Source organism: Sus scrofa, chromosome 7, assembly GCF_054392235.1.
Source record: "Sus scrofa isolate SSC_HxYL_T2T_F1_AM1 chromosome 7, Sscrofa_HxYL_maternal_Yorkshire_Landrace_v2.0, whole genome shotgun sequence".
Classification (NCBI taxonomy): domain Eukaryota; kingdom Metazoa; phylum Chordata; class Mammalia; order Artiodactyla; family Suidae; genus Sus; species Sus scrofa.
In genome coordinates, this window is record NC_139389.1 from 48,512,630 (window position 1) to 48,537,466 (window position 24,837).

Sequence of the window (24,837 nt, forward strand, 5' to 3'; positions counted from 1 at the left end):
TCAATATGACAAAGATACCTGATACTCAAACCTAAAAAATAAATGCACAGGCTGCTGGCAGTCTCTGAATTAAGCCTGGGTTTACTGGCACTTGATAGCCAGCTCTATAAAGAAAGGTAATCTCCTGTGAATTTCCCCAGTTAGAACTGGCATGCTAATCATCCCTCTACAGTGGTCTGTCACTGAGTTCCTAGAATAAAAATTCTGGGTGAGAGTGACAATATGGCTTGATCTATGTGACATTCCTACTATGTCATGCCAAGCAATTTCCATAAATTTTCTTATTTTATCATCACAACCAAGCTATGAGGTAAGGACTAACATTATTCCCATTTTACAATGAGGACACTGAGGCTTACAAAGAATACGTGCTTGCCTCCAAATGAACCAAGCAGTCTGACTCCAGATACTCTGGTTTCAGAGAAATTAAGCAATATATACCAAATATTTCATCAAGCCTCTAACAACAAAGAGTAAGGTCACCATTATTTTAGCACTAAGAAAAAAAAAAAACAAAAAAAAACACATTGCCGATTAAACCAATACAATACTTTATCATCAGCACCACTCAAAGCATGGGCCCTGACCAGCATCTCACCACGAACTGCTGTTAGTCTTCAGCAAGATAAGAACAGAAAATGAGAGTGTTTAAAAACTTTTATAACATTTTAATATCATTATGATTTTACTGCATTTCATAAATGTGGTAAAGGAAAAAAAAAAAAAATACCACCACCAACAATAAAAACTGGATTTTACTTCAAATAGTTTAAAAGAAGCACTGACTTAGAATTTCGACTCTTCTGCAATTTTCTGACGCGGAGTCACCAGCACCACATTCCTCTGTGCTATCAAGGCTGCTCCTCAATCAGCGCCTGGGCTTTAGTCCCAGATGTGGACAAGCTCTCTCTTCAAGCTGCCGACCCACCCCCTCTCTTACCAGAAGAACTTCGAACTTGCAGACTGACCGACCCTCTCTCTCACCAGAAGAACTCAGGCCAATAACAGTTGTGTCACCATACATTCAAACATGAGAAAGCTAGAGGTTAAAACAAATCATCTTAGAGTTCATAAAACTATGGTATCATCTGTGTCCCTGTCATTTCTAAAACGTCTTGATGCTCTCAACTGTTTATGTGCCCAAATACAAGTTTGAAAAAGAAATGATTTTTTTTACCCCATAGTCTGCTTTGCATCCCTTACCTAGACTCACAAACAACATTTTGGCTGATACTTTGGCAGTCTTCATTATCTCCATAGAAGACTACAGGTATACAATATAATTAAACACCAAATGAAAGCATTCTAGAAGCTCAATTTTCTCCATCTTCTATTTACACTAACTTTAAAATTCATTAACCAATATACTCTGATATTTAACTATGTCCTAGTAATTACATTAGGCACTGCCAAAAATTTAGAGAACATATGATTCTGCTCCTGGACATTGGTAATGGCCACTCTTTCTTTCCTGGTTGTAAAAACAATACACGTTTATCACAGAAAGCTTGGAAACTATAGAAAAATATAAAGATAAAAACCACAAATCCAAAGCTCCAATTAATTATAATCAGGTTATAAGTAAGTCTAGAGCGAAAATAGGCTACTCAATAAAATAGATTTAATTTAAATAATTACAAATTGATAACTTCAATTATGGGAGTCATCAAAATATGTTTCTAAAATGAACAAAGAACCCTAAGAAATCTTGTACAGAAGCACAATCAGGCTTCAATCAGTACATTACACTGCCACACCTATAACAAGTTAGGGGCATCATATTCTAAAAACTCAGGTAAATAGTTTTAGAGAATACCTAAGATCTTATGGTTTGTGGGGTTCATGTCTTTATAATCAGCTTTGAGAAGAGCAGGAAAAATAGATCGACTGAGATTCTGAGATGCTTAAGATGGATGTTAGATACAAATTCACCATAAGATACTCCACATTGACAAAGAGAAGTAACTGATCTGTGAGTGATCTATGTATATGGAAGAAAGCGGAAAATGCACGAGGACACCAACTTGTAGGAAGCCTGTGGGCAGGTATAATTTGGTGAATTCACTAGTGGACAAACTGCAATTAAGTTCAAAGGAGTTAAGAGAAGAGACATGTTGGAGAACTGCGCAAATAATTTAAAACACAGTCTTTTATCCAGTCCCCAAAATGCTGCTGAAACATGGGTAATAAATGTGGCTGGAACTACTAGATAGGAAAAATAAGCTCCATCGTTATCTCATTCCACAAACAGAAATTAATTTGATGTAGATCACAGACTTGAGCATAAAATCCATAACTGTAAAAATACCAGAATAAAACCTGAGAGATAAAATCTTCATGACCTTGCTTACACAAAGATTCATTGGACAAAACATGGGAAGGACAAATAATCCAATAAAAACAGGCAAAAACAATGTATACATGTATGTGTGACTGGGTTACTTTGCTGTACAGTAGAAAAATGACAGAACACTGTAAACCAGTCATAATGGAAAGAATAAAAATCATTATTAAAACATAAACAATAAAAGCAGGCAAAAAAACTGAATAGATACATCACCAAGTGAGATATATGAACAACCAATAGACATACTAAAAGGTGCTGAATATCATTCAACAAATAGAAATAAAAATCACAGCGAGATAATAAGACTGCATACCACAGAGTATACAAAATAAAAAGACTAACAAACCCAAGAAAGCTAGACACAAAAGAATACAGTCTATATAATTTCATTTATACAAAATCTACCAATAGACAAGCTAATCTGTGGTGACAGAAATCATCTGGGGGCAGTGGGCAGGTTGTGACCGAGAAGGGGAATTTCCTAAAGCAATGAAAATGTTCGTCCTAGTTTGGGGTGATGGTTACATAGCAATGTAGACTTGTCAGAGCTCCCTGAATCGAACAACTAAAATGTGCATTTTCTTACGCTAATTTTACATATTCATATATGCATATGTACATATATTACATATGTGTATGCATTTATATTCTCTCTCTATATAAAACATATATATATTAAATTTAACTAGCTAAGCCTGCTTTGTATAATTAGTAATTTAATAAACATACATATACTGAGTTCCTAGCATGTGCTAAATTATTTGTTTTTGTGTTAGGAAGATATCGTAAATGTTCCAATACAAATACTATGATTAAAGTACAGTGCTCTTGAAATCTTCCCCCTAAGGAATGGTAACTTGTTCATTCTCTGATGATAATGTTGTTTAGGGTCTTTTCTGCCTATAAGATACCCTGTATCTTTTTAAAATAGAATACGCCCCTTTTTGCAGAGTGAAAAGTTATAACATGATATCTTAATAATTATTGTTTGCTGTCAGTTACTTTCTATTTAAGTGCTTGTACATTTTAGAATACCCTCCTAATGCTTGATAGTTAATTAAGGCCTGAGAAAAGCACTGGACAACAGACTGTCAAATGCTGGTCACAGTGGACATGGTGCTATACTTGGACAGTCAGAACTGTCCTTGGCTTCCCTGCCTAAGTGGTATTTGTGAGCAATACTTAGGTTTCTACAGACTAGAACATTTCCAAAAAAACAGTGCTAATCACTTGCAAAACAACCACTGAATTTCAAAATATCTCTTTAGTAGAGAAATGCTCACTGTCTTCCACCTAGATGTTATGCTTGAGTCATTACCTTATCTGCTGCATTTCCTTGATAGGAAATTCCATTTCATGATAGCAAACCCTCAATACTGTTGTTGCAGATATTTCAAAAGTATGTGCTGTGACCAATTCATGTGATTCTTTGTGATTTTAAAACTTCTATATATATAACAACTGCAAGTTCCAGGAAGAACAAACTATTATTAAACATACACAATGTACCAACAGTACGTAAAACATGGCCCAGGATGTTCTCATTTTTCCAAATTCCTTACTTCCCCTAATTTCAATAAAAGAAAAACGTCATCCTGACTTAAAGTTCTGTGAGTCATTTCTTATCATAAATAATAATGATCTAAAATTACTATGTTTGCATGTATCTAGAATTATAATAAATGCCATGTGTCAAAGGGGGGTATTACTAGAGTAATTTTCATTATCTATAGAATTAGTTCACATAATATATTTAATAGCCTATTATATGTTTAGCTGGCAAGTTTCTACATTTACTAACCCCATAATTTTAAATTAGAAAATTATATTTCAGCCTACTGTTTTTATTTTGACTAGATCCAAAATATATTAATTGTGGCACATATAGTCAATAAATGAGCCATTATTTCTCCAAGGTGTGTAAAATACATACATAATGATGCCAACTGCATTAAATTTTCCTGCCAAACAGGAAAACAATTAAAGTTGTGTTAACTATAAAATCAGGATTACATTTATTTTAATAAAAGGAAAAGATTTACCTTATTATTTTTTTCAACTTCAGACACACAGTTATGTGAATGGTAACCCAATGCTGACTGTATAAAATACGAACGAGGCAAAGGTTTTACAGCTGGTTTTGATCAGCTTCCTTTGTTTAACATTAAAAGTTAACTTCCAGAAGACACATACAAGCTACAGGTAATGATTACCAGATGGAGATGTTCTTCCTGTTACTGTGTCTGATATCATAAAGAATATGCTGTAAGAAGGGAAAAAAACAACTTGAGCAGGGATTCTGATGTCTTCTGTGGTATAAATAGGCTCTTTCCAACTAACACTGGTCGGCAGAGTCAAAGATTCTTTAGCATCAGAATGCTTCTGTACTTATACAATAGAGTGAAATAAGGTCATAGTCAGCATACATGGTCAAACATCCATGAAGTAACATGAATGTTTTCTTCTTACCCATGATCAGCTCAGAATAAAAGGTTTGCTCCCCGCTACATAGGTCACGTTCCCACTCCATGTCCTATAACCATCTAGCCTATGGTCAAGCCCTGGGAGTCTAGATGCCCAGTCTCCTTGCAGGGCCCCCAGCTATAGTCTCTCTGCCTCAAACTATTCCATGTACTGATATCAGGTTCTCATGTAAAAATAGCAACTGAAAAACTTGCTGAAAAGGTCAAAACTTAAAGAGACTCTCAATTTAATTTAATTTAATTCTATTAAATATGGTCATGTAGTTTTAAAAATTTCATTTCCCCTTTTTTCTCTTCATGGATGCTATAACTCTCCTCAGAATGAACTACTCATTTTTCACAAATGGCTCTCCTACCTATACCTTCCACTATCTAACTCCAAAATTATGAGATCAGATATCACTACTTTTTTAAGTCCAGAACAAAAATTCTTTCATAGGCTTTTCCTGATTCTTAGAGGAAGAACTAAGTTCTCCCTCATGCAACCATTGTAACACCTCATAGAGCACATCTTCATTAGTAGCATATTTATTTATTAACTTATCATATCCACTGCTGGACTGTATATAACCTCCCTGGTAAGGGAGGAGTCATCTTATGTAGTACGTAGTGTAGGATTTTGCTTATGGTACCTACATAAGAAATGTTCATAGAATAAATGAATATACTCCTGGATTCCTGTAGGGCCAAATGCAATGGGGGCACAGCAGTTGCTAAAAAAACAAACAAAATTTTTCCTTTATGTAATCAAATGACTTATTATAAGTGGAAAAAATGCAATGAACACAAACATAAACAAAGGAATTTAAAAAAAATGCTTAAACATTTATTTTTGCTTAAAATTTCATTAAATTTAAAAAATGAATATTTGAGGGGGGAAAAAGAATACATCAAAAACAACACTGAAAAATAAGAAATGGCATTAGTGGGCCAAAACTTTGAAAGACAGAAATTCAACAGATTAGATGGAAGGAAGATTTGAGAAAAACCAAAATCTAAAACCTAAGAAAGACAGGACTATACAGGAGGTAGGAGCAATTCCAAGGAAGCTTCAAACTCATAGAGAAACCCCTGGGGCAATCTTCTGAGTGATTGATGTTGGAACAATAGAGACTTATCAAGGAAAAAAGGATAAGGATTTTCATTTGCAGAGTTAATATGAATTCCAAGGAGGGTAGACTCAGAGCCTGTGTGCCACACCCTAGAGCCTTAACATTTCCTGCTTAGTTTCAAACCTATCAAATCCAAGATATGCCCGGATCTTTACAGAGAATGTCTTCTTAAGGTCAGACCATTCTGTGAGTGTGTGCATAGAGGCAGGATGTGAGGGCTGGAGTATTTACTCATATGTGAAAAACTCTTCATCATGGAGGTAGGGTTCAGAAGAGAGGGGTGATGGACTGTAGGCTGTCACAACTTTCCTGCATGAAACTCTGCAAAGTCAGATATTCCTAAATTTGTACCTGGCAGTCCAAGTTGTTAGAAAGGTATTTGTCAAGGTAGAAGATGGAACATATTTCATGTAACAATTAGTTAGATGGATTTACAACTTCTAAATATTTAGACATATAGTATAAGATGATCAATACAGATTCATTTTCAAAACCACATCTCTGTCCACAAAATAAAGGAAAATATTTATAATCTACTAAATATGCAAATAGATTTTGCTTATCACCCTATTTGAGAGATAAAATTGGGAATAAATTCTAGCCAAATAACACATTAATTGGGACAGAAATCAGAATTGAAAAAGAAAATAAAAAGTAAAAAACTTTGTTAGAATTGGTTAAATATGACTAAATCTAAATAGTAATAAGACATAATAATAATAGTAATAAGTAATAATAGTAATAAGATTCTTGCAATAGGAGAAACATACTGCCTATAAGTCTATGTAATTTAAAATATCTAACTAAATCAGTAAAATTTAGGAATTCAGAGATAGAAAAGGAAAAAAAAATCAGTGAAACCAAAAGCTGGTTCATTGAAAAGACCAGTGAAATCAGTAAGACTCTAAGCAAGCTAATTAAGGGAAAAAAGACAGTGGATACAATTCACAGATATCAGAAATAAAAGAGACAACATTTTTACAGATTCCATGGATATTAAAAGGATAATGAAAGAATGCTAAGGGCTCTATGTCCATGAATTTCACAGCATAGATGACATAGATCAATTCCTTGAAAGATACAATGTCCCAAAACTTAGATAAGAAGAAACAAAATCTGAATAGTCCTACATCTCTTACAGTTACTGAATCAATAATTAATAATCTTCCACACAGGAAGCACTAGGACCAAATGAATTCACTGGTAAATTTTATCAAACATTTTAGGAAGAAATTATACTAATACAATCTCTCTATAATTTCATTCAGAAGAGACAAGCAAAGGGTACCTTATCCTATGAGGCCATTAATACCTTAAGAGAAAACTAAACAAAGATGCTACAATAAAGTAAAATGAGAGACTGACATTTCTTACAAACATAGGTGCAAATATCCTCAAAAAAAAAAAAAAAAGCAAATTGAATCCAACATAGTATGAAAAGAATTATACACGATGACCAAGTGGAATTTACCCAGGTATCCAAGGCTGGTTCAACATTCAAAATTAGTTGTAATCTATCACATCACCATACTAAATTAGAAACAAAAATTACATGATCATATCAATAGATGCACAAAAAGCATTTGACAAAAGCAAACACCCATTCATGATTAGAAAAACAAAAAACAAGCAAACCAAAAAAACCTCTCAGTAAACAAGGAATAGAGAGAGCTTCCCTGACTTGGTAAAGAATATCTACAAAAAGCCAAAGGTGAAAAACGAGAAACTTTCTAAGATCAGAAATAAGGCAAAGATGTTCCCTCTCATCACTGTTGTGCAACATCATACTGGAAGTCCTTGCTAATGCAATAAGATAAGAAAGAGAAATAAAAGGGATATAACTCAATAAGAAAGAAAAAATTTATCATTCATTGATGATAACCATTCATGTAGAAAATCCAAAAAAAAAAAAAATACAAAAGTATCTTAGGGAAAAAATGATTACAGTAAGGTTTCCAGGTACAAGGTTAATACACAAAATCAATTGCTTTCCTACAGATCAGCAATGAAGAAGTGGTATTTGAAATTAGAGACACAATATATTTACATTACTAACCTCCAAAGGAAAAATACTTAGGTATAAAAACTGACAAAATATGTACAAGATCTATATGAGAAAAACTATACAACTCTGATGAACAAAATCAAACAAGAATTAAACAAATGGAAAGCTAGTCCATGCTCAAGGCTGGAAAAACTCAATATCGTCAAGATGTCAGTTCTTCCAAACTGATTTACAAATTCAACGCAATCCTAATCAAAATACCAGCAAGTTATTTTGTGGAGATGAACAGACTGATTCTAAATTTTATATGGAAAAAGACCCAGACTAAGTCAATGTAAATTGAAGTAGAAGAACACCATCAGAGGACTGACATACTTGACTTCATGACTTACTATAAAGCTTCAATAATCAAGATAATGTGTTGGAATTCCCGTAGTGGCACAGTGGTTAACGAATCCGACTAGGAACCATGAGGTTGCGGGTTCGATCCCTGGCCTTGCTCAGTGGGTTAAAGATCCAGTGTTGCTGTAAGCTGTGGTGTAGGTTGCAGATACGGCTCGGATCTGGCGTTGCTGTGGCTCTGGAGTAGGCCAGCTCCGATTCGACCCCTAGCCTGGGAACCTCCATAAGCTGCAGGAAGCAGCCCTAGAAAAGGTAAAAAGAAAAAGAAAAGAAAATGTAATACTGGCTAAAGAACAGACAAATAGACCAAGAGAACAGAATAAAAGGCCAAAAAATAGACTCACAAAAATATATTCAACTGATATTTGACAGAGTAGCAAGGGTAATAAGATAAAACGAAGATATCTTTTCAACAAATGATGCTGAAATTAGACATCTATGTACAAGAAAGTGATGTACACAGACCTTATATCCTTCACAAAAATTCACTCAAAATATATCACAGAGCTGAATGCAAAATGCCAAATTATATAATACCTTGAAGACAACATAGGAGCAAATCTAGATGACACTGGGCTTGGCAACAACTTTTCAGATGCAATGCCAAAGGCATGATCCATGAAAGATAAAGTTAGAAAACTGAACTTCATTGATACTAAAGATTTCTGCTTTGTGAAAGACACTGTCAAGAAAATGAAAGCACAAGTCACAGACTGGGAGAAAATATTTGCAAAGACATATCCCCTAAAGGACTGTTACAAATACACAAAATCTCTTAAAACATACAACGATCTTTTAAATATACAAAGATCTCTTAAAACTCAGTAATAAGAAAATGAACAACCTGCTTAAAAAATGAACCAAAGGCCTTTGTAGGTACATCACTGAAGAAGACATACAGGGAATTCCAATCCAAGTTGGCAACAAAAAAGGCTCCTGAACCCAGTTACTCCCATGGACGCACAGAATCTAAAACTATACATAAAGCAATTCCCTCTGAAATAAATCTAGAAAACTAGCTGAGGAACATCTATACACCAGGGAAACAAGAAAATATCCACATCAAAACACTCAATTACTAGGAGCCAGCCAGAACAAAGAAAGCAGCTTGGAAAAATCACAAAGGTTTAACAGATAACCAAGACATAAGACTAGGATGAATGATAAGCTTTATCTCTGACACAAGACAACTCCATGAAGACTAGGAGAGGTTTACAGAAATCAACACAGAAAGTGAACGAAAATGAAGATTAAAGATGGATATGTTCCAAACAAAAGAAAAAGAGAAAACTCTAAAAACAGCCCTTAAAGAAATGGAGGGAAGTGATTAACCTGAGTTCAAAATGCCCAATGAGGTTAGGAGAGAACAATGTATGATCAAAATGAGGATTTTAACAAAGTGATAGAAAATATAAGTATATATAAGATAGAAATCACAGAGTCAAAGAATATAATAAATCTACTTTCACATTGACTTTAAGCATAAATAGAGGTCAATAAAAAAAGATAATAGCTTATTATCACTCTAAGGCAAGAAATAGATGTTTCCTGCCTACATATCTGAGTTCAAGAGGAAAGAAATCAAGTCACAGACTATTACAAGTCAAAGAGATCTACGACCTTCTTCAATAAGGCCGGAGAGGTTATTTATAAAATACGTTGTAAGATAAATTGCCCTCTCACATTGTAATATTAAGTCTAAATCCTGCAAGGTTTACGAAAAACAGAGAAAGTCTCTAGTTGAAGAGGTTCAACGGAAGACCTATGATCTGGATCCCTAATATCCATCCTTCATTGTTAATCCTGGAGGAGTTAGATACGGCTTTGTGAAGAGAATCAGAAAGCGTTCTACGTGTACACAAGTGTACATGTTTGTGAAAGACATGAGCATTATTGTTTCTTTTATTTTCAAGGTTGATACAAGTCCCTTTCTGATAAAGAATTATCAGTCACCTACATGAACTATAGATTCTATTTTGAAAGAGGTGCTACTTCAGCAGATGAGAGATCAGATCTGGTCAGTACCGCAATAGACACACCCACAACTGAAATGACAAAGAAAGGCAGTACCAAGTGATAGCAAGGATGTGGGATAACCGGAAGTCTAGTACATTATAGACAGGAGTGGAAACTGACATATCTACCCTGCAAAACTGTCTATCAGTATTTATTAGAGTTGAACTTTTGTATACTATGACAAATTCTTCCCCTAAGTACACCCAACAAAAATGTGTTCATCAAAAAACTCCTGTAAGAATATTCACACAGGAGTTCCCGTCGTGGCGCAGTGATTAACGAATCCGACTAGGAACCATGAAGTTGCGGGTTCGGTCCCTGCCCTTGCTCAGTGGGTTAACGATCCGGTGTTGCTGAGAGCTGGGGTGTAGGCTGCAGACGTGGCTCGGATCCCACGTTGCTGTGGCTCTGGCGTAGGCTGGTGGCTACAGCTCCGATCAGACCCCTAGCCTGGGAACCTCCATATGCTGCGGGAGCGGCCCAAAGAAATAGCAAAAAGACAAAAAAAAAAAAAAAATATTCACACAGAGTTCCTATCATGGTGCAGTGAAAACGAACCCAACTAGGATCCATGAGGATGCAGGTTCAATCCCTGGCCTCGCTCAGTGGGTTAAGGATCCGGCATTGTGGTGAACTGTGGTGCAGGTCACAGATGTGGCTCAGATCCCACATCGCTGTGGCTGTGGTGCAGGCTGGCAGCGGTAGCTTGGATTTGATCCCTAACCTGGGAATTTCCATATGCCATACCTGTGGCCCTTAAAAAAATTTAAAAAATAACCTTAAATGCAAGGTGTTTTGGGACCTGCTGCACAACAACATACATGTAGTTGAAGATACTGTACCATGTACTTGCTGGAATGCTGAAAAAATTAATCAGTAAATTTACTTCACTTGGACAAAAATACTTTTGAAATGTATGTGCTTTTGCTTCCAGTCAAATAAGTTCTTTAAAAAGTAGATAAAATACCCTTAAATCAGAGCACCAATCACTCCTCTATTTTTAAACTTCAGCAGTTTCCTATCAGAACAAAATTCAATTCCTTAGCGAGATTTATCAATGTAAATCAAATCTTTTAAAAACTTCTTTCCTAGACAAAGTTAAACACAGTAAAAGTGACACAGAGAGAGAAAAAGAAGGCACACAAAATCTGGCCCCTTCCTCTTGTTTACAGCTCATCTCCTAGCATTTGATCCTCCACTGAGTCCACTCCAAACACCCTGATAATATGTTTTTCTGAAGCACACTCTGATCTTGGGCTCAATCTGGAATGTTCTTCCCCTAGATCTCTGTATGGTATTCTAGTTCACATTATTTAAGTCTTTGCTCAAGTACTCTCTCCTCTGAAGTATTCTAACTTTACCTCTCCCTTTCCTTATCTTGTATTATTTTCTTCATGGTAGTTAACACTCTCTGTTATCATCCATTCATTTATTATCTTATTTGTACACCAAAATAAAATAAGCTCTATGAGGGGAGAGGCTTCATGTACGATTATATCCCCAAAGCCTAAAACAATGCTTTAGCACGTTTACCAACAAATCTCTGGATGAATCCATGAATGAGGGAGGTCCTGTGTGGCTAACGATTCCATCCAGTCTACCTCTACCTCCCGACATACAGCATAATTGAGAAGAGAGGATTCTACTTCTATCAGAATCCACATAATTACACACTATTTTTTAACAATGTTCTACCTTAAAAGTAGCAATATAAAATTGCAGTAGTTGCAGAATATTTTACTCTTGGGCCTGATAAAACATTAAACCAGAAGCTATTCTAAAACAGCTGCCTGTCCCAACAGTTTCAGTCAATTTTTGCATCTGGAACAGAACGGGGAAAATGCCAAGCATACTTTCACCACTTACATGTAAGTGTGATGACTTTCTTTAATATTATTTTGACTTCTGAATGAAATAAGCAATTCGAATAAAATGGGAACCAATGAAATATGAAAAGTGCAACATTATGCATTTTCATTAAGTGCCTGGGGGAAAAGTGACTTGAGATAGTTTTTGTCCTAACTTACAACAGGAAGACTTAAATATTGGATTAAATACGTATCTATATACATAGAATCACTGTAATTATGTATATTATTTACCATTGCTCCAATCTGCATCAATGTTAATATACATTAATATTTCAAATTAAAAATTTCCAACAATTGAAGCCAAGGAAAAATTATGTATTCTACAACCGTTATCTAATTCATTACTTATGTTTGTTATATCTGGCAAGGTCTTTTCACACCCTTTATGTCATATGTGTTAGAGTATAATTAAAGGGACGAGGCATCTCTTTTCCAAGAACTTGGTTGATTTCTGGATAAACCTGATAACCTGAAGACACTAATTCAGAATGGATTGAAATCCAAACCCCCAAAATAATGTGAGAAATATATTGAAAATTATTAAAAATGAAATGGCAATCAAAATTCTTTTCTAATTCTTTCTACACCTCTAGGCTTATCATTTCTGTTAACCAAAACAATATGAATAAAAACCTCATAAAATGGAGTTCCCGTCGTGGCGCAGTGGTTAATGAATCCGACTAGGAACCATGAGGTTGAGGGTTCGGTCCCTGCCCTTGCTCAGTGGGTTAATGAGCCGGTGTTGCCGTGAGCTGGGGTGTAAGTTGCAGACGCGGCTCGGATCCTGCGTTGCTGTGGCTCTGGCGTAGGCCGGTGGCTATAGCTCCGATTCGACCCCTAGCTTGGGAACCTCCATATGCCGCGGGAGCCGCCCAAGAAATGGCAAAAAGACCAACAACAACATCAACAACAACAACAACAACAAAAAACTTCATAAAACATATCTCCTGCATCAAAAAAACTGTCTACCAAGTAGCAGATGATAAATAAATACTAATTATAAATATTAATTATATAATAAATGTATAACATAAATTATAAATATAAATAATAAAATTGTAAGTTATATATAAAATAGCTTTTGAGAGTTCCCCTTTCAAAGTTCTTAGGTTAACTAAATAAAAACATCACAATTACTATTAAAAATTAATCAAATTCAATTATGATTATCTCCTATATTTAAAATATTTGATTTTTAGTCATTAGAAAATCATACTCCATTGAACTATACTTAGATATTCAATTACTCTGAAGTCTGCAGTAATTCTATTAGAAAAGACTTGAATTTTAGTCTTTATTACTGACTTTGTAAAGTCCTAAGTAAATTAAATGTTCAATCTCATTTAAAAGTTTCACCTTACCAATAATAATCATCTCCTTCTTTAATAAAAGGTATGTAAAATGAAATGAATAAATTTCACCATGTGCACTGGCCACCTGGATCTCTGGCTTAACAGTTGCTTACTGCATAAATAATCTCCAACATTTTCACTTAATTGAAGATAATGTGATACTAATCTTCTAGATCTTTAAACTTTATTACTAGAAAGATTGGAGTACTTAAATCTTCCTTAACAATCAACAAGAAATAGTAAACATACATTACAAGGTCACCCATTTCAAAAATTAGAAACAATAAATAGCATGGTGACTATTTAATACTACAGTATTACAAATTTGGAAGTTGCTAAGAGACTAGATCTTAAAAGTCCTTACCATAAGAAAAAACAATTTTTAACCATGTATGATGATGAACATTAACTAGACTTCATGTGTTGATCACTTTGCTATATATATATATATATATAAATACTGAATTATAATAATACATACCTAAAACTAATGTGTCTATTTACCTCAATAAAAAAAAATTACAATATTGTTCTTTCCTGGCCAACTACTAATAGCAAATCTTCAATGCTTACATGACTAAACATGATCTGTTACTTCCATCACCCAGGAATCAAACTTATACAAAAACAAAATCATCTGCTTGGACTTGTGAATGGAAGGAACTACGTTAATAACAAATCAGGCATCTTAAGAATCTTGTTTAAGATTCAATTTCCTTCTACCTCTAAAACTCTATCCTTCTTTCAGTTTTGCTGTGTTCAAAATAGCTGCAGCAACTGATTCGTAATGGTGTTGTGTATATCACTAGAAAAAATGGTCTTACTGGTGGGTGTTAAAAATAGGAGCTATTGATCTGTGAACAGGTGCACTGCTAAAAAAAAAATGTCTAATGTTAATTCTGGTTCCATAGCTATTAATAACTAAATTTTGATATTTAAGATAACAGGAATAGTGAACACTAGGTGTCAGTGTTAAGAAATGGAAAAATATTTTTTAAAACTTGTTTCCAATCAGGTATATAACAAAGAAATCAAAAACAGCTGTGACCACATTTACTTATAATTGCATAATTCAGTTAACAAGCCAATCTTTCTTTCAAACAAAAATTCCTGTTCCAAAACCATCAAGAGTTTAAAATCAGATTAAGCTGATTATTAGAAGTTACAAGTCTTTTGTAAATTCAGCTACATAAAGCACAGCAAATACTATTACTTTTAGGAATACATATTTTGAAGAATGGTGTTACAAGCATGAGTCTGGGAGTATTCTGTTGAGTGATTTTTGTTGGTGGAAAAGAATTATTGTTTACAAACAATAATGCTGGATGATTAAAGTATTGAATTAAAAATTTCCCCCTGAACAGAATTCTCCTATATAGGAGTCAAGGTATTAGAAGTTAAAATGTTTAAAGGGTCAATTCACGGAAAAAAAAACACATGAACAAAGGAAAGATGATTAACTCTAACTAGATTCTGGTACCTAGAGGTTATTCCTTAAATATGAATGCTAATACTGATAAAAATTGCATTTATTGGAATTCCCGTTGTGGCTCAGCAGAAACCAATCTGACTAGTATCCATGAGGAGGATGCAGGTTCGATCCCTGGGCTCACTCAGGGGGTTAAGGATCTGGCGTTGCCCCGTGAGCTGTGGTGTACGTTGCAGAAGCAGCTCGGATTTGGTGTTGCTGTGGCTGCAGTATAGGACAGGAGCTACAATTCTGATTCGATCCCTAGCCTGGGAACCTCCATATGTCATGGGTGTGGCCCTAAAAAGACTAAAATAAAATAAAATAAAATAAAATAAAATAAAATAAAATAAAATTGAAGTTATTAACTATAATGATATTTCAGATAAAAAGCTTTCTCTATAGATTCTTCAGGGTAAAGACATTTAAAACTAGTTTTGAAAAGATTATTAGCAATAATAAAAAATAGAGCCTCATATTTTACAAAGTACTAGGCCCAATAATAATTATAAAATAAATCTGTACTCATTAACACAGTGGTCATTTGGGGGCTTGACCTTGTTTTCTTTTTCCTTTTTTTTTTTTGCTTTTTAGGGCCACACCTGCACCAAATGGAGGTTCCCAGCCTAGGGGTCTAATTGGAGGTACGGCTGCCGGCCACAGCCACAGCAATGTCAGATCCAAGCCATGTCTGTGACCTACACCACAGCTGACGGCAACACTACATCCTTAATCCACTGAGCGAGGCCAGGGGTTGAACCCACAACCTTATTGTTCCTAGTTGGATTTTGTTTCTGCTGCGCCATGACGGAACTCCTGAACTGGTTTTCTATTTACTGAACCCTTTTCTCACCTTCCCATTTATCCATTTCTCTGTTCCATCTCTCAAAATCCACATTAGTATCTACTAATTAAATCGTTCCATGTGTTTTTCAGGCATTTTGGGAAACTTTTTCATACAATACTCTGAAAGTTTTTCATTCGTAGGGAAGGAAAAAAATTAAACACAGTAGTCATCACTAAAATACAAAATGCTGGGACTCAAAAAATCAAGAATTTGCTGGAGAAAAATAAATGCTTTAAGTCGACACTGTCTTGTTGCACCGATAGTTTAGTTCTATTCAAACTGTAGCCATAAATGAGAAAGTATGAAGTTTATGAAAAAGGCTTCCAAGCCCTAGGATTGAAACAAAGGCAATTTAGGCTATTCTGTGTCTGAAGGTTTCTTCTCAAGGACATAAAGTTAGATGGGAACAGACAAGGCAGGAACAGGGAAATTCATATATTATTATATCACCTATTTATCTAAACTTATGTCTAAGGATTTTAAGCATACCAGAAATGAGATTTAGAAGTAGGAGAAAATGAGATATAACTGTATAAAGTATGATGACTGAAAAACCAGGAAAAGTGGCCCCAGAAATACATAAGGCGTGTATGACTCTTTGAGCTCTCTTCTGGCACGTCAGTGTCTTTGCCCTTAACACTGTGTTACTCCAAGGATATAGATTTATTATTAAAATTTTGGGCTGGCATTAATTAAATCATACTTTAATTGATAAATAGTGTTGATCAGTGCTAAATCATTTATATACATCATCTTATTCAATGCCAATGAGAATGCAGATGGGAGATAAGACACTGACTTTTCCCAATGTCAGTTTATTCTTTACTAACTTTTTTTTGTTGTTTTTTTTTTTTGGTTTTTTTTTTTTGGCCATTTCTTGGGCCGCTCCCGTGGCATATGGAGGTTCCCAGGCTAGGGGTCGAATCAGAGCTGTAGCTGCCTGCCTATGCAGAGCCACAGCAATGCGGGATCCGAGCCGCATCTGCAACCTACACCACAGCTCACGGCAACGCTGGATCCTTAACCCACTGAGCAAGGCCAGGGATCGAACCCACAACCTCATGGTTCCTAGTCAGATTTGTTAACCACTGAGCCACGACGGGAACTCCACTAACGTTCATAATTAAAGATTAGAATGACTTTGAAAATAAATTCACATATGAAAACATAGTTCAATAGACTGTACAGTTTATGAGTTGGCTGATAAAATCATATCGTGAAAATCCAGTGTATCTTTTAAATAGAATGTTAGATAATTGTATGCTATGCATAAAACCAAGAGATTTTTCTGATATTGAACTTTGAATAAATAGAGAAATACAAGTAGCTATACAGCCATCAAAAATGATGATAGTTTTTGAATTCCACTCGAAATAGGTATTATCAAAAGCATATTATTGACAGCATTATAATATCAGTTCAGTCACACAGTTTCCAGTTGACACAAATCTATACCTATTTTAAATAAGAGATGCAACTCAATCTGAAAAGAGGGAATGTTATGAAAAATCTGCATGTCGTGAGAATCTGAAATTCTTAGAAAACTATGCATTAAGTATTTAAACTTTCAGCATAGGTCGGAAATCCAAGCTTGGCACAGGATCCAAGTAGCTGGTAGAGCTTAGCTTAAGTTAAATATTAGGCTCTTAGCTGACAGCGGGAAATAAATGGAGAACACTAAAGGAAAACCCTTGAAACATATGGAAAGGAACAAAGACTGTGTTTTATACCTATGCTAAGAAAAACCAAGAAACGTGAAATGGTACCTATTACTAGATGGTAACCTGTAAACAGTTTGGACTCTGAGATTCTCTTACCTGGAAGAGTTGAATAACTGACTCTTAGTGGGATTTACTACACCAAGAAAAAAAAGATACGCTAAGAGTAGGGAGAGGACTGGAAATTCTTTCCTGATTGGTCCTCTACATTATGCCTGTACCAAATACTCATGGCAATTGAAGGGGAAAATGCAGCTAAAGAGGCAATCTATTGGGAATATGCCCATTTTATGTCACAGATTAAAAACTAAATATCTGTCGAGTGCAACACAAACATAATTTTTTTTTTAAAGAGGAGATACAATACTATTCCTAGAGGTATGAGGTAGTAACAACGAGGGAAAATACGACCAATTAAAAGAAAGTATTAAGAGCACTCAACCCGTAAAAAGCACCATTCAGAAAATTAGTAAAGGGGGTAGAGGCCAAAAAAAATTTAATAAAATTTCCACAACACATTCATAAAGAAAGAAAGAAGTAAAAAAGGAAAGCCATCACTTTTTTTCATGACATACAATGTTGTACCTTTTGAACCACTCTCTGTGTGTATGTGTGTGTATTCTACAAAGCAGGTGTGCTTTCAGTCTATTTATGCTAAATACATGTACTTCATTTGCTCTACAGTAGAAACAGACAAAATAAGCCAAGAATTTTTCCCAGATGGCATTTGCGAACTTCTCTATCCCATTCATGTAGACATGGAGTGTGTTCCGCTTTGCTGAAGTTACATATCCATGCTTTGACTTAGACAAAGTCTGAATGTTTAGTCAGCTAGAAGACTGTTTCCATTCTGTGATTCATTAGGTCCCTGTGGTACCTCTACTTCCTTTATTTTATGCAATCACAAATTTAACAGTTGTCCTATTTTGATAACCCTTATAATTGAGTTCAGCACAGAAAACTTTATTACTAATTTAAAACATACTCATAAAATATTACTGAGGTGGCATAAGTGACAGCCCCACAGGAGTGGTGATAAGGACTGAACAGTGCTTTGCATGATTTTTTTCTATCAGAAAGAGAAACTGTCAAATTAAAAAGCATTTTAAGTAAGTGGGGTAGGGGAGGGGATAACTGAGTGTATGCTAATCCAGTTGGGAGATTTAAGCAATCACTTTTGACCCATATAAAATTGTTATTAATTTTTATAATGAAAAGCTACTAGAATAATCCTGAGGAAAACATAGTACAAGAGGTCAAAGAGCTAACTAGTCACCTGTTATATAGTGAAAATCCAATATGATTTTGAAATGAAATGGTAGTTAATTATACTTTATGCATAAAATGAGGAGAGTCTTCTGATATTTAACTCTGAATGAAAAAAAATGAAAGCAGCTATACAGTCATCAGAAACTATGACAGTTTGGGAACTTGAAAGGACATAATTATTGACAGCATCTTAATAGCAACTCAATCACACAATTTCCAGTTGGCACAAATCTCTATCTATTCATACAGAAGATGAAGTTCAACCTGTGGAGTGGGAGAAGAAGGAAGCTTATGATATGAAAAGGTTTGCATCTCTGGCAAATATGAAAGGGCTTTTCGATGGATTTTTCAATCCGTTTCTAATCTAAATCATGCCATTAAATAGCCCTGTTATCTTATTAGGGTTAATCACAAAAGTAAAAATTTACTACAAGTAACTTAGAGGAGGATACTGTATCTCAGAAACATTACTAAATAATTTATATACATAATATCTATTTTGTATGACCCTCTATAACTACTGTGGAAGTAAATATTAGTATTGTTTTACAAAATAAGACAAAACTTTTGAAGAATCTCTCTAGTGACAACAATTAGTATTGCACTGAATCATATAAAATCGTGATCACTAAAAAGGAGAATTTCATTTGGTTCAAACTACTATATAACAAAGAATTTCTCAAGTGTAATTCAACTTTTAAATCCTATAATTTTAATATTCTAATTTGTTCTTGAGTAAAGTCCAAAGCTTTATTTAGATGTTAAACTATGTTTTCATCTTTTGACATACTCCATAATCTTCGTGCAGAACTCTAGTGAAGAAAAGTTAAAGGGGCCTGAGCTGGTCACAGCCTAACAAGTAGGACAGAATTAGGTAGACTCACTCAGAATGGACGGCAGGTCTGGATGAAGAGCTAAGAAAGAATCAACGGAGGATGAGAGAGCACAGGTCTCAGAAAGGAATCACAGGTCAAAGAAATAAGAGACGAAGAAAAAGATTTAAGAAAAACTCCTAAATTTAGCATACTGCCAGGCTTACTATATACTATTTTCCAAATGAAACAATATGCAACTGCTACTAACATGATCCAAAAAGATTAAAGATGGATTTTCTTCCTCTTTAAGTTTTAGATTAAGGTATTAAGGTCTTTCCATTAGGGAAAGAGGAACATGTTAGCTGATGTCTTAGTTCACTACCCCAGTAGTTAAAGGTGCTTTTTGGACAGGAGACATAGCACGACAGAGGATGGGACACTGGAGTCACTTTCTTCCCTTTTACACAGGGAGCAGAAATAATCTAATGTCTCTTGTTTCTTCTATAATTTATGTATTACCTTTGATAGATCACTCTTGCATTACCAGAGCCACGTTATAGAGGGGAATAAAGTAAATCACATAAAAAACAACTTCTTTATTATTTTTGGCTATGAACTTCTATGACAGACTCAACACTGTTTCCACAGCTTTTGAGGAAAAATACAATTCCTTTAACAAACACAATTTTCCTCCAAAATTAGGAAGATATTTTTTCTGGAAAATTGAAATTGGAGATAGATGTAGGAAAAAAAGGCAACAACACGCTGTATAACTCCATCAATACTGAAGACTTTCCTGATTAAGTAAATAAAGCTGGGCTGGTGAAAACCAGAGTGTGAATGGACTACAGGCAGAAGCAGCAACTGAGCTCAGATTTCCATATTAAAATTCATGCCTGTGTTGGGAACCTCCATATGCCATGGGTGCAGTCCTAAAAAGACCAAAAAAAAAAAAAAGAAAAAAAAATTCATGCCTATGTCATCAAACATTCCAACGTTAATGTTTTGAGAGAAGCCAAAAATCCTAATTTTTTATGCAAAAGTGATCTAATTTTAGTTTGAAGGCAACTAAATCATATCCTAAAAAATATAGTGCGAGTGAAATAAAACAAGTTTCTAGGTATATCTATACATAGGTCAACAGTTTATAACCTCTATTTGATGCTTAATTTCCTCAGTGAAATTCACAAATTGAATACAAAAGGATGGAAAAAGGTATTCCATGCAGATAGGAGTTTTTTAAAAAGCCAGAGTAGCAATATTTAGAAAAAAAAGTTAAAATATTGTTAAAAGAGACAAAGGAGGGCATTATAAAATGATCAAAGGATCAATCCAAGAAGAAGATATAACAATCATAAATATATATGCACCCAACATAGCACCACATAACTATATAAAGCAATTATTGACAGACAAAGGGAGAATCTGACAGCAAGACAAAAATAGTAAGAGAATTAAACACCACACTTACATCAATGGACAGATCATGCAGATAGAAAATCAATTAGGAAACACTCACCTTAAACGACACATTAGACAAGATGAACTTAAAAAAATATATTTATACTTATATAGAACATTCTACATATCTGTATATAGAACATCTATATATCTATCTATATCTATATAGAACATCCCATCTGAGAGCAGCAGAATACGCATTCTTTTTAAGTGCACAAAGAACATTCTCCAGGATAGATCACATGCTAGGCCACCACAAAACAAGCCTTGGTAAATTTAAGAAAATCTAAATCATATCAAGCATCTCTTCTGACCATAACACTGTGTGAGACTAGAAATCAACTACAGAAAAGAAAGAAAAAAAAAAAAAAAACCTGCATAAAACACAAACATGTGGGAGCTAAACAATATGTACTAAATAATCAATGAATCACAGAAGAAATCCAAGAGGAAGTCAAAAAATAACTAAAGATAACTGAAAATGGAAACACGATAATCCAAAATCTATGAGATGTAGAAAAAGCAGTTTTGGAGTTACCGTTGTAGCACAGTGGTTAACCAACCTGACTAGGAACCATGAGGTTGCAGGTTCGATCCCTGGCCTTGCTCAGTGGGTTAAGGATTCGGCGTTGCCGTGAGTTGTGGTGTAGGTCACAGACGCGGCTCGTATCCCGAGTTGCTGTGGCTCTGGCGTAGGCCAGGGCTACAGCTCCGATTAGACCCCTAGCCTGGGAACCTCCTATGCCGCGGGAGCAGCCCTGGAAAAAAGCAAAAAGACAAAAAAAGAAAAAGAAGAAAAAGCAGTTTTAAGAGGGGATGTTTTAAAGTCATACAAGCTTAATTCGGGGAGGGGAAGAACCTCAAATAAACAACTTAACCTTACACCTAAAGGAACTAGAAGAAGAAGAAAAAAAAAAAACTCAAAATTGGAAGGAAAGAAATCATAATAATCAGAGCAGAAATAGATGAATTAGAGCTTTTTAAAAAGTAGAAAAGATGAATGAAACTAAGAGGCAGTTCCGTGAAAAGAGATAAACAAAATTAATAAACCTTTAGCCAAACTCATTGGGAAGAAAAGAGGGCCCAATAAAATCAGAAATGAAAAAGGAGAAGCTACAATTGACAGCACAAAAATACAAAAGATCATAAAAGAATACTACAAACTAATATGTGCCAATAAAATGGCAAGTTAGAAGAAACATAAAAATTCCTAGAAATGTACAACCTCCCACAAATGAAAAGTAAGAAACAGAAGATATGAGCAGGCCATTCTTTCAGTAATGAAAGAAATCAGTAATTCAGCAAATAAGAAGATTAAGTATTAAGGAATATATCTAACAAGAAATATGTGAAACCTATAGAAAAAATCAAAACACTCACGAAAGACACAAAAATAGCCTTGAAAAGCCATTCCTTATCACTAGACTGATTCAACATTAAGATGCTGTTCTCCTTAAATTGATTTATAAATTCATGCAACCTCCATAAAAAACACCAAGAAGATACTTTATGAAGCTAGGAGATTCAATACTAATGTTCACATGGAAAAATAAAACATATAAGATTAATCCAAGAGGGAGGAGGAAGGAGTGGAGTAGACTGGGAATTTGGGGTTAATAGATGCAAACTATTGCCTATGGAATGGATAAGCAATGGGATCCTGCTGTATACAACTGGGAACTGCGTCTGGTCACTCATGACAGAGCATGATAATGTGAGAAAAAGAATGTATATATGTATGTGTGACTGGGTCACCTTACTGTGCAGTAGAAAACTGACAGAACACTGTAAATCAGCTATAATGGAAAAAATAAAAATTATTATTAAAAAAAGGAGAAGAATCAAGAGCACACAGAGAAAGAAAAATTACAAGGGGTGTCTAGTGGTAACAATCTTTAAGATATACCATAAAACCTATGTAATTAAAATTGTATTAGCACATGCATAGCCAAATAAACCATTGGTATAGAATATAAAATCAGAAACAGATCCCAAAACATATACTAATTTAGTATACTATAAAGAAGGCATTTCAAATCACTAGGAAGTGTGTACTTTTTAATAAATGGTAATGTTATAACTGGGTAGTCATTTGGAAAAAGATATAATTAGATATATCTCACACAATTAACAAGAATAAACAACAAATGATTAGGAATCTAAATATTAAAAATGAAACCATATAGGTACCAGAAGGCAATGTGGATGAATTTCTCTTTAAACTCAATATAAGTATCCCTAAACATAATTCAAAATCTAAGAGAAATAAAAGATTGATGCATTTTACTACATTAAAATATTTGCATGCCAAAAAAAAAATCTCATAAAAACAGTCAAGATAACTAACACACAGAAAGAATATATTTGTATCATACATTGCAAACAAAGGACTGCTATGCCTAATATAATGAGAAATGATCAAAAACCTGATAGAAAAATGGGGAAAGGACATGAAAGTGTTCCACTGGAACAATTTGAGCAATAGAAATAAATAATCAAGAGTACCCCAGTGGCCTAGTGTGTTAAGGATCTGAGTCATCACTGCTGTGGTGCAGGTTCAATCCCTGGTCTGGGAAGTTCCACATGCCATGGCAAAAAACAAAAAACAAAACAAAACAAAAAAAACAGGGAGTTTCCGTCGTGGTTCAGTGGTTAACGAATCCGACTAGGAACCATGAGGTTGTGGGTTCAATCCCTGGCCTTGCTCAGTGGGTTAACGATCCGGCGTTGCCGTGAGCTGTGGTGTAGGCTGCAGACGTGGCTCGGATCCTGCATTGCTGTGGCTCTGGCGTAGGCTGGTGGCTACAGCTCTGATTAGACTCCTAGCCTAGGAACCTCCCATATGCCGTGGGAGCGGCCCAAGGAATGGCAAAATGACAAAAAAAACAAAAACAAAAAAAAGACATTATTGCATAATGATCATTAAAGACACATTAATCCATACATATGTACTTAAAAATTTTAAAAATAAATGATAAAGGGTAGCTCTTTCAGAAAAAATTGAATTAAAAAGGTAAAAGGAAAGAAGGAAATAAAAAATAGTAATTATGCAAATACTACAGTAACAATTGTTTCAGACAATATCCACTGATGAATGCTAAAATTAATAGGCAAAATTTCTCAGAGAAAGAGTGTATTTGCATAGTCAGAAAATACCTCTCACAAGATGTTTATTAACAACAATGTGAAAAAAAAATAGTGATTTCATTCCAGCATAAAAATATAGCATATCACACCTTAACCAAGTTATCAAAATTAAGATCACAAAAAAACACGTTAATGAACCCACTGATTTGACACGCTGAGAAAAATTCGTCACTTCTGCGGTATTTTTGCCAAAAAGGCATAGCCACATTCTAACTATAAGAAAACACCAGAGCAAATGAAAAAGAAGAGCATTCTACAAAGTAACTGTCTAGTACTTTTAAAAAACGTCAATGTCGTAAAGAAAAAGGAAAGGCTGAGGGTAGGAGAGGGTATGACAGACAGCTCATAGGAGAGGGTATGACAGACAGCTCACTAGTGTGCTATGCAAGATCGGCTTCTGAAATAGAAAAGGGACATTGATGGGAAAACTGATGAAATTAAAATAAGATTGGTAACTTCATTAATAATATGGTACCAATACTATTCCTAATTTTGATAATTGTACAATGGTTAGACAAAATGTT

At 34.7% G+C, this 24,837-nt stretch overlaps 1 protein-coding gene across 1 annotated transcript in view; it reads right to left on the reverse strand.

Annotated features, from left to right (window-relative positions):
* Nucleotides 1–24,837, reverse strand: part of SUPT3H (SPT3 homolog, SAGA and STAGA complex component) — a 397,798-nt gene that overhangs the window by 173,702 nt on the left and 199,259 nt on the right. The gene's annotated exons all lie outside the window — the stretch shown is intronic.